Here is an 11,914-nt window from a genome sequence, read left to right on the forward strand (position 1 = left end):
GCAAAGACAGTAAATTGCATCTGTGGTAGTACTGACTCTTACATGGGAATATGTATTACCTCTAAAGACTTGCAAAGAGTTTTGAAACTTGTCCTGTTTTATTGAGGTCCACTGCCTGTTACATGGTTGCTCTGAATGAGTTCTCTCCTATTGTACCCAGTTTTGATGTAAAGTCTTTAGTCGTGGTTGTGCATGGTGCAGTAAGGGACAACAGGCTTGGTATTCTGGATGTTGATATCCAGTTTGTCACTGGTGATCTTCATCTTAATTGCAGATGCACTAAACCACAACAGAAACTATGAACATACTATATGAGAGCCAATTATATGGGTAGAAATGCATGGCTTATGACAAGGCATAAGAAGCAGTGTGCATAATGCAGACCCAGGGCTAATTAAGTATTTCTTAAAATGCTATTTTGTCTGTTTGCCCTTAAATAGGTAAGTTTCTCATGAGTGGCCACCACAGCCACTAAACAGTCTTTCTGTAATTAATAAAAGCTTCTGTGATGGGTGTGCAGTATTTATTGATAACTTCTAAATCCAGCCTCTTGATGCAGGCTGCTACCAAAGATTCTGGATCCCATGGATTGCTCCACCTAATAGTCAATGGTTCAAAGATAGAGAACAAATAATGACCATTGCTTCAGGATACTTTTCATAAAGGCTCTAACATCTCCATGACTGCTACACTACTAATAATGACAGCCTATCCCTGATTTACTCTGTATTAAAAAGGATAAGAATGTGGAGGCAGGTGCTGGACCCCAGAATCAGAGCTCTAGAGGAATGTGGCTGCAGGGTAGACAACATGAGGATTTCAGAGGGCCTGTTGTGTGCAAAGACTGTGTACTCACTGCTGTTCATTCCATATACTGAGGACAAAATGGTCCCATGTGGTGTGTGGCATTTCTTCTCCAAAAGCAGTGCTTGAATGGCCAGAGCATGCTGCAAATGCAAGCATGAGATGGGCAATTAGCCAAGTGGCACAGCTTCTATTACATGTGTTGTGGAAAATAAGGTAACAGTTCAGTTGTGTTTGTCTGGTTGTCTCCAGGTTTGAGCAAACTGGCCATTGCAGAAGATATAGATGGACCTGAAGGATGCTGTCTCTTGCATCCTTTCACAATGCCTGTGACTGATAGCAGCAACAGCAGTCACCCTGCAACAGTTTCAAAGGTAGTAGAGTGGCAAGGCACAAAGAAGTACAGGTTGCTTATTGCATCATTGCTTAGTGCCACAAAAACCCAACTTCATAAAAATATAAATTGATCCAAGAAAAACTGGTACATTATCCATACTTGCAGAACCAATATAGATATCAGGACATGCAGATTAGAAGTATGAAGAAAATGGCACTTGAAAGTTTTTCACATACACAGCAAAACAGCTTTTGCTGCAGAAATGCAAAATGCATTAGTCATTGAGAATAGATACCTGCACATTTCCAGTCACCTACAGCTATTCCTGGAAATACACAACAGGATCAAAAAAGAAATAACATTCAAGCTGTGAAATACTTTATGGAAATGTCTCAAGATTCCAAAGGAAATTAAAAGATTGTAACAATCAAACTCAACTCTTGCTGAATGTAAGAATAAAACAGTTTGGTGATTCTTAAAATTAGCTCCACTAATTAATTTGCAGTCATAAAACTCTCTTCAGATACCTATGATTGTGAGAAGCTGCTTTTCACAATGAAATGGTTAGTTCTTACACCTAAGCTATTACTTTAACTCATGCTTTAAAGAGGTTGTTGGGGGACATTCAAGGAAAAGCATGTAACTGATTTTCCATTATTTCAGAGATAAACTGCTTGCTTTCTCAGGAACTGCTCATGAGCATGATGTTTTAGATCTACTTTTTGAAGTAGAACATATATTTTTGTAAAAGCATTAATTTTATTTTAAAATATATTAACAAAGGTAGCTGTTAATATTGCCCTTGATTTTTTGTTGTTATTGTTGTCTTGTAAGACCTTATGGAATGGATGGAAATTTTAATTCTATTACAGAAGTAAAAGCTCCTTTTTGGCATATTGTATGTAGGTGATGATAATCTGTTAGTGACTGCCTTTTCAGTAATGTGGTGGTCTAAATTCTGAATTCTATTATTTTACATCTGGAGCAACTGAAAGTATATTTTTTATAAACAGAAAACTTCACCTCATAAAAATTCATTACATAAGGGCATAAACAAGTAGTTTTCCTTGCAGTCATTGGCAGTAAGTGATTCATCAGTTTTCCACAGAAAACCAATTTCATTGCAGATGTTCTGCAGACTCCCTGAATTGTAGAATCATATCATCCAATCCCAGCACAAGGAAGGTAGGAATTTTTTTTTCAAGGGTGGAAAAAAGGCTGTGCTTAGTCTTTTTAATATGATTGAATATCATTTGCTGTCTCATCAGTTTTGTGAAATAACCATAAAGTAATCAGCTTGCCATTCTTTCCTTCCCTGTACAGGCTATCAACTTACTCACAATGCTGATTTCATAGCAAGTGCATAAGTGAATAACTTGAAGGAGAGCAAAATCTTCCTTTGAGGTTAAACAAAATGTAACTGGGTTACATAGTTGTCTCTCCTTCTTTTCTTCATTCTTTCTCTTCTCATTCCTTTCTTCTTTCTTGCTTTTTTCATTCATTTCTTTCATTCTTTCCTTCTTGTTTAATACTTCAAAATACAGAAATTTCCCATAGTAATCAGCCACTAATTTTCATTGTCCAACAATCTTGCCTTTTTTCTTCCTTTTTTTAAATAGAGTTTATTTTTCTAAGAACCAGTAATTAATTGGTTAATTCAATTCTTTTTTTTTCACAATGAGCCAGAAATAAAGGATAGACCTAAAAAGTACTTCTTGTTAGTGTGTGCAATTTTGTTACTTCTATTCTGTATAACATATATAATCCACCCTACTATATTTCCACTGCATTAACTTACGTAGATACAAAATTCAATTCTGATAGCTGAAGGAGGGAAAGGAGACAAAGGAATATATTAAGATGAAAGTGAAAAGGTATGGAGAAAGTTTGAAGCAGAGAAACCACAAAAGTAGCTGGCAAGCAGCAGGAACCAGAAAGAGATTTCGAGGAGGAGGAATTAATTTTATTGATATCTCCAAGATGGAGTTGAATTAACCCATAGAGGAGAAGCTGGTAGTAGCAAAATGCACAGATTAAGTCAGCAGGTAAATGTTCTATACAGCTTTAAGTTTTTCTGTAAGTCTTCTATTTCCCATTTTGTTTTCTCTATTGCTACTATTCTAACATAGCAAAGAGAGAACATTCCTCCAAACCTGTGAATCAATGAACTGAAACCAGCATGATCCAGTCTAGAGTCATAGAATCAAACAATCGTTTCATTTGTAAAAGATCTCTAAGATCATCAAATCCAACCACTGTCAAGTCCACCACCAAACCATGTCCCCAGGTACAACATCCACAGGTATTTTATATATCTCCAGGATGATGACTCAACCACTTCCATGGCAGCCTATTCCAATGCTTGACAACCCTTTCCATAAAGAAGTTTTTCCTAATATGCATTCTAAGCCTCTCCTGGTGCAATGTGAGGCCAGTTCCTCATATCCTATCACTTGTTCAGAAAAGAAACTACCCCCCCCAAGCCCACCTCGCCACAACTTCCTTTCAGGGAGTTGTAGAGATCAAAAAGGTCCCTCCTGAGTGTCCTATCCCTCAGGCTATACAACCCCAGCTTCCTCAGCTGCTTCTCATAAGACTTGGGCTCCAGAGCCCTCACCAGCCCTGTTGCCTTTCTCTGGACACACTCCAGCACCTCAATGTCTTTTTTTATAGTGAAGGGCCCAAAACTGAGCACAGAACTTGAGGTGTGGCTTCACGAGTTCCAAATACAGGGGAACAATCACTGCCTTTGTCCTCCTGCTGCTATAAGCCAGGATGGCATTGGCCTTCTTGGTCAGGCAGACACACTACTGGCTCATGTTCAGCAAGCTGTCACTTGTCACCAGAGAGAAGAGATTGGTGCCTGTCCCTTAACTCTCCCTTCAGTGTCATCTTCTCCAGGCTGAACAGACCAAGTGACCTCAGCTGCTCCTCAAGGCTCTTCACCATCTTTTTTGCCCTCCTTTGGGCACTCTTTAACAGCTTAATGTCTTTCTCATATTGTACCACCCAAAACTACACACAGGACTCAAGGTGAGGCTGCTGATGCAGGTAGGGCAAGGTCATACAGGACCTGCCTTTTACAAATGCAGGCTGGCTCAGCCTGATGCTCTGATTGTCCTGCACGTGTCATGTGATGGCACTCAAGATGATCAGCTCCATGATCTTCCCTGGCACTGAGGTCAGGCTGACAGGCCTGTAGTTCCCAGGTCCTTTTTCTGTCCCTTCTTGGAGATGAGTGTCGCATTTACCAACCTCCACTGAGCAGGGGCCTCCCTGGTTATCCAGAACTGCTGGTAAATGATTGAAAGTGTTTCAATGTGCACTTCCTCAGTGCCTTATCTTGTATCTGTATCCAAAAAATAGTATTTCATTTGATGTCGAAAAATAATGGTGCAAGTCCTAAAGAAGAAACTTTTGTTCAAAGTTTGAGAAAACAGGAAAATATATATCCAAATGACTTTTGTTGACCAGATCAGATACAGGAGTTCAACATTTAACAGCTAAGCTATACTACACCAAAAAACTAAGCCTGTCTGGGTTTTTTGGTACTTTGGCCAGTGTACATGGCACAGTTCCCATCTATATTAGTAAATTCACTACCCATCATAAGAAGATGGCTTTGAATGCTTGAGCCCAACTGAGTGTATTTATAAACAACCACAGGGAATATAAACAGCCACGGAGAGTTAATTTCTAAGCCATTTCAAATACATTTCACATGGTAAGTATTCTCCATGTATTGCAAGTTTTCTCAGATTGTTCAGTGTCACTGAGCTCAATAGTAGATAAAAACAGACAGGATGCATGCTGCCTTCTTCCACTAATCCCCACAAAAAAGACATCATAGAATTAGGGAGTCATAAAAGCAGCATCAGTTTCAACTTTGACATCACTGGTTCTGCAAAAGGATCTGAGGGTGCCCCAGCAAGCTCTCTACTTCTTTATTGCTTCTCCAGTTCATTTCTTTCCCAGGCAAAATCCTTGCGTGGTTTCCCTCCTGTGACTGTTAGAATAAACAAAGGAGTTCAAACTGCTGGTGCCCATGTTTCCAGGCTAGTTTTCTTAAAAACAGTGCCACAGAAATAGTCTCTTCATTCCCATTCAAGTTCTTTCTCTGCAAAGACAATGGGGCAAAGCCTAGACTGTGTTTAAGCCTGATTTAAGAGCCTGTCTCCTAGGCTCTTTCTTTCTAAACTTATATCTGGTTCCAAACCACACAGGACCAGGATGTTGGCTCAGGATGTTTTCTCAACAAAGAAAAAATGTTTTGTCATACCTCCTAGAGGACAGTGCACTCAAGCTACCTGTATTTGTCCTATGCAGATTATAGAAACAAAAGCTTGAGCCCATACTAAAACTGAGAGCATATGCAGGTTCTTACTCCTTCAAAAATCTACAGAAATTTTCCTGCATGTCTGTATTAAATAGTGTTGTAAACAATATGGATGACTAGCAAATTTAAATTCAAGAATAGGATAAGATACTTAATTTCACAGCTTTGGTTTGCGTAGAAAGGATGAACACGGATGTTGTCATTAGTCATGCTTTCTCCTTGTGTACCCATGAAGATGGAGCTATGGAGTAAGTGCAAACCAGCACAAACAGATCTGTTCAGCCCGAAATTCAAGTGTGGTGAAAAATGAGAAATTGCACCCTGATAGTAAGGAACAATGGGTGTCTTCATATGTAAGTTTATATGTATATAAAGATATATGATGGTTTATGAACTATTATTTTTAACATCTACTTTTGTAGAATTACAGACTTCCCTCTCATGAAAGCAGTGCAGCTGTTTCACAGGGTGCCAGAGATTGTAAGTTCAGGCAGCTAAGGAGAAGAGTTTACACAATTTTGTAGGAATGAGCTGTGAGAGAACACTGAAATATGTTCCAGGAGAAAAAAAAAAAAAACTATAGATATAGGGACATAAATAAAAAGAAGCGGAAGTAATTTCAGAGAAAAGCTTAAGGAGGACTTGAAAAAGGAGAAGGCACTTGGCAACTGGGGACAAGAAAATTTACCTCATGCAGCCACTTGGATTGAGGAGAGCAGCATGTAAAATGAAGAAAAGTTGATTTTTACCGCGGTATTGAAAAAAACCTATTGAATTAAGTTTTTCCTTTAAGATGCCTTGCTGGAGTTTTCTGTGTGAGAAACAATCAGCCTGCTAACTGCAGGCTCCAAGTGAATATGTGAGAAAAGATTTTTCTTTCTGATATAGGTTACACTGACATGTAGAATGGAAGTTTAATACTGTACTTTATCATTAGTCCAATGAAATTACAGATATCAGCTCCTTTAACAAATTAAAGTTATACCACATGGAGAAAAGGATTAAACCACATGCAGAATTAGGGTTATCTTCACTCCTTTCTGGCCTTAGACCATAGAAATGAAAAGGACAGGTTGGAGAAAGTTGCTAGGAGACTGTAATCACAAGTGTCAGAATAATACATTTTTATTTAAAATAGGAAATGTTGATTAATGAACATACTTAACAGATAATGAGTAAAGGTATTGAAAGCATCTATGTTCAATCAAATTTCAGGTGAAACATTTAATTTATATGTTGAAAAGCCATTGTGAATTGAAAGTCTTCAAGGTAAAACTAGCCAAGTCAAGCAGTTAAAACTGAAGGACACAACAGTTTTAAGAGTGCTTGATTAGAAGCCTCTAGATACTAAGAAGCAAGAGAAAGTGTTTCCAATATGTACACTTGCCCAGTAAGTGTAAAACCAAAGAACAAAAGAGGAAATTATTTAGCTATTAGAGTCTCATGTAGATATGTTGTAGAAACTAAGGTAAGATGAGACTACTGCTTTGCAAGCAACAAATTGATTTAAAGGTAAGATAGTGGAGAAGATGTTGTATATGTAGCACATTAAAATGAGAAAAAACTAAGCAATAAATTAAATTGATGGTAAAGAAACTTCAGCCTAAATGAAAAGGTAACTTATTAAAGTATGAACAAAAGGGTCCTAGGACTTATTATACCAAAACCTCCAACAGTGTCCACATGTTGATTTAATTTGTGTCAGTTTTATCTGGTATTACACCCTGAAAATACTAGTGTGATATTTTGCATGCAAGATTTAGGAAACTTAGGTTCTTGGAACCAGCAGTCCGAGTTTGTTACACAGCTTGGAATCTGAGACTACAAGACATTTTCTCTCCTCTCTCACATTTAGGTGAAGTGGTAATGCATAATAAGCAGTTTACTGTGATGACCACCTCAGCTTCATGAACGTAGAATGGATTGTGTCCTTATTGATTCATTTCAGTGTCAAAGAGACCAGTCAACAAGATTGTCCATCCAAACCAAGTAAAATAATTTGACTGCCAGGAAGAAATTGCTTCCTATATGTCAATAGACACCTGCAGAAGACAGGAAATGAGATACTGGTCCAATGTCTGGCAGCTGATCACTCAGCCTACTAGCAACAACAAAATCTTATGCTAGATACAAATCTTGCTAAGTCTTCTAGGGAAAAAAATCTGTAGTGACAGAACAGGAATGACAAAATACTAATGAAATAATCGTAGTTTGAAATAAACTAATCATTCAGTCTTAAACGTGGAATAATCATAAAAGCATAAAATATTTCTGTGCTGGTTTTACTTGATAAATAATAAATCCAGACATTTTTTTAACAAGCCATAATTTAACTAATTCTAAACTCAATATTTCTAATGAAGTATGATATGAATATGTTTATATCTAAATATTTATTATTTCTAATAAGCAAGAGTAGCTGCATACAATGAGAAAATAGTCTTGCCTCAAACAATTACAGTGCAGGAAAAATACATTGTTGGTGAAGTTAGCTGAAATGACAGCTTATACAGAGACAGTGTAGTCTGAAATAGCATTTCACTTCCTAAAAAAAAAATTTAAACTATTTTATTATTCAGCTCAAATTTGAAAAAGAATATAAGAAACAGAATGCTCAACTGATAGCTTGTCTACTATCCAGTAAAATAATACTGTTAGGAAAAAAATGCTTTGTTAGTTTGTAATGGAGATCAGCAAATGTACTTTGTGTGTACAAGAAAAAAAAAAAAAAGACTGAAATAGCACTAATATAGCAATAGTTTGTACATCGAAAGTTTATAGTTGCTTCCATGAATAGTTCTAAGCCTTTTTGCTTTTTACTTAACCATTTTATTTCTGATCTGAATTAGGGCTCCTGGGCAAATGGGAAAGGGCCGACACTATAGGTTCCTCTCTTGAACAGTGCTTTTATCACCTACCAGAAAGAAAAGTGAGTAAGAAAAAAATTACTGTTTATTATTTAGTGAGAGGAATTAAAAACAATAGCAAAATATATTTGTTTGAACTCTGATAGTATCACTATTTAGTCATCTTTATATGGTATGATATTATTCTGGATTGCTTATTTTGTTTATATTCCAATTTAATTTAACATAGGTCTTGAATCTGTATATTAGTTAATGAATCCAAACTCACTAGAAATACAGCATGAATAATTGCCAACAACTAGCAAAAATAATTTCTATTGTATAAAGGAAAAAAATAAAGTAAAACTCTGTATAAATTATTTCACTCTCTTTCCTTCTGCACCTTTGATTACTTATTTGCTGAAATACTGAGTTTCTGCTGACATGCAGAGTCTCCTCAGGAATCGTGGGGCAGCAGTCACTGGACAAATTTGTAGTTTAGATCATAGTTATATGGGGTCAGAAAGCAGATATGTAGAAATTAGTAGGAACATATAAGGGAGAACTAATTTTAAACTTTATATTCACAAAAAAAGACTAAATAATAAAAAAAAGTGATTAGTTCTCAAACAGAAATCACCAGACTCTACGAATATGTTCAAAAAAGTATTTCAGTACCTAAATCCAAGAGAATGATCCAGAATTAGGATGGAATATATCAGCACCCTGCTTTCTACAAATAATGTTATTACTACTGCAAATTTCTTAGGTATGTCTTAGTCTGGTACTATGCATATCCCAAAGTACAGCTGCTTGGGGAGAGCACAGCATGAAAATATTCAGCTTGTGTCTGAGAGAACTTGGGAATTATAAAGCAACCATCCTATCACTCGTGTCTCCTGAAAGGTGCACTTCAGCAGACAGGCACCAGGATCCTCAAGCATGCATTGACAACTGTGCGTCATGCATGAAACACAGAAAGAAGCAGTAAGAGATGCACCTGCCTATATCCATAATTTTTAACAGAATAACAGGTAGAAGTTAGAGATTTGATTTCTGTAATTTACACCTCCTGGAATTTCAAATCAGACATGCCTGTGAGGAGACAGCACCAGCTTTAGATTAGGCTGCAGGAGAGTCAGCAGTCAAAGATGAAAGAGTTTACAGCATCTAGTTGTGTCCTTTTAATGATTTGTTTCTTTTCTGTATATGTTCATCACTGTGCTTTCCACTGGGAGAAAGTTATCCCTTTGTTTTTTTAACTAAAAAGGTAATAAACTAATATTTTGGCAGAACTACTTTGTCAATTAATAGCTCTTCTTCCTTTTCATCTGTTGACTGCCTGTTCTCCATCTTCTTGGAGTTCAACCTTTGGGAGATACTGAAGACCAGATTCCATAGATGTCAAAGACAACTGAGTCAAAAATAAGAGATGATGGCATTTCATGCATTGTTAAATGTAGTAGTTTCTACATTTGTTTTATTTCTTCTTCATCTTTATCTACTGGACCTAATTTATATTCAGTTGCATCATTTCCAAGTGATTTAAAGTTCACCACAAATGGTAAGATTTTATTTTACTGTGTGCTAAAAAAAATTATACTTTCTTGTGCCTTTATGTTCAAATCTGAGAAATGACACAAGACAAAATGCTTCATTTCATTATTTTTTTAGTAACAGCAAAAATACTTGCATTTTAGCTTACAATACACCACTTTCCTTGCTTTTGAGGCCTGAGTCCAGAAAACCATTTGAGAATGTAAATTTTAATATATTGTATGAGAAAACAGTCATCTACTGTTCTTGAGAAACAAAGTCTTCTATTTTGTGTAATACCCGTTTTAGCAAATTAAAGACACAATTTTACTTACTTATTTGCCTGATAGATTGGATCTGCTGTACAGACACATAGCAAACAAACAGGCTTTACATGACGAGTTTAGAATACTGACTGAAATATCCTGCCTATATACCTAACATACAGTATATATACTGTTGGATGAGTTATGGTGTAGAGATACACACAATGGAATTTTGACTTTAAGGTTTGGTAGCAGAGGAAAATTATTTGCTGTTTTGCAGTTCCTCCTCCACACAATGAATTTGTTCGGAGTCTTTATCTCCACTTGCATCAGAACACCCACAAAATCATTCAGATTGTCTCTGAACAGCATTGGGAGCCACACTTTCCTGCATTTCAGCCGAGCAGTGAGAGTTGCATCAAAGTAAATGTGTCTTTTTCTGCTATTTTCCTCCCACCTTCAAATCTGTTAACAGAGTTCAACTGTTCTCTTAAACAGCATTCACCTCCAAACACTTATGTTGATTTCATGCATAAAAGGAAGATGTGTAAGTTGATCTCTGAGACATGGAAGAACTGCCAGAGGAAGTAGCTGTGAGTGCTTAGTCAGTGTTGGGTGCCATCAATGCAGTGTTACATGGAACATCACAGGACTGGAATTAGGCAACATGTAGACTCATGCTAGGTGCTGTTTGGACATTTAATTTTGGTAATGTAATTTTTAATTTGTATATCTGTCTGTCAGGACAGATGAGAGAAAGAAAAGAAAGAGTTGCCACTTCAGGACACACTTTACTCTTGGTGACAAACCTACCTCACATTTTCTCTTGGACTGATTTAGTGTAGTGGCTTAGAATTGCAAGGACAGTTTCCAAGGACATGTAGCATTTCCTTTATTTTTTTTTTTTTAAACAAAACTTAAACATTTTCATGTTTATCCACAAATGTTCCTGCCCTCCATATGACCAGAACAGCAAAAACAATACTCACCAGCTGGCTCACCTAAATTGTTTCCAAATACGACTGCAATAATTGTCCATTTGTCTTTTTTGTTCAAGTGTCCCAGATCCATTAATACAGGCTTATAATTCAAGGAAGTTGAGGAGAACAGGAGGATAGAGACTGGTATATTCAATCTCCATTTTTACAGAGTTGTCAAACTTCTTGATAAGAATTTTAAGATTCCTCTTACATGAATTGTTTGTACATGTAGCTGTCTTCCCTGTACAATGTTCAAATGCAGGTACTAGATAAGGTTTTAGGTGTTGCAGTTCTGTAAGGACCTACTTTTGAAATGGTAATGACAGTAGGAATGGTTCAAACAGCGGCAGAAGAAAAATCAAGCCTTATGTTCAACCCTTTTCCTTGTTTTTGCTTTATATCTGTTCTTTTATATTAATTTATGCTCAGCTCATGTGTAGCACATATTAGAACTTTTCCTATCCTCAGCACTGTTTTTTTACTGTTTTGTTTCATAAACAACTAAATCAACGAAATAGTACTGAGTGAAAAGGTCCTTCAGAATTTAAGAAAAGGAGAATAAAATTTCAATCTCTGGTGTATGCATTTCATTCTCTTTTAAAAGAGAAACACAGACACATGCCCAGGATCTCCCCAGCTCTCATTCTGCAAAAGAGAAAACTGTATAGACCATTTTCCAGGCTTTTCTAAAAATTGGGTCTGTTGTAGTAAATATATTCCACATGTCAAGGTAAGGTGTTCTTTGAAAATTTCCATGTTAGCTGCATCATCCACACCAGGATTTTTCTTGGCCTTCACTTTTCTCCTGT

Source organism: Anomalospiza imberbis, chromosome 1 (assembly GCF_031753505.1).
Source record: "Anomalospiza imberbis isolate Cuckoo-Finch-1a 21T00152 chromosome 1, ASM3175350v1, whole genome shotgun sequence".
Lineage (NCBI taxonomy): Eukaryota > Metazoa > Chordata > Aves > Passeriformes > Viduidae > Anomalospiza > Anomalospiza imberbis.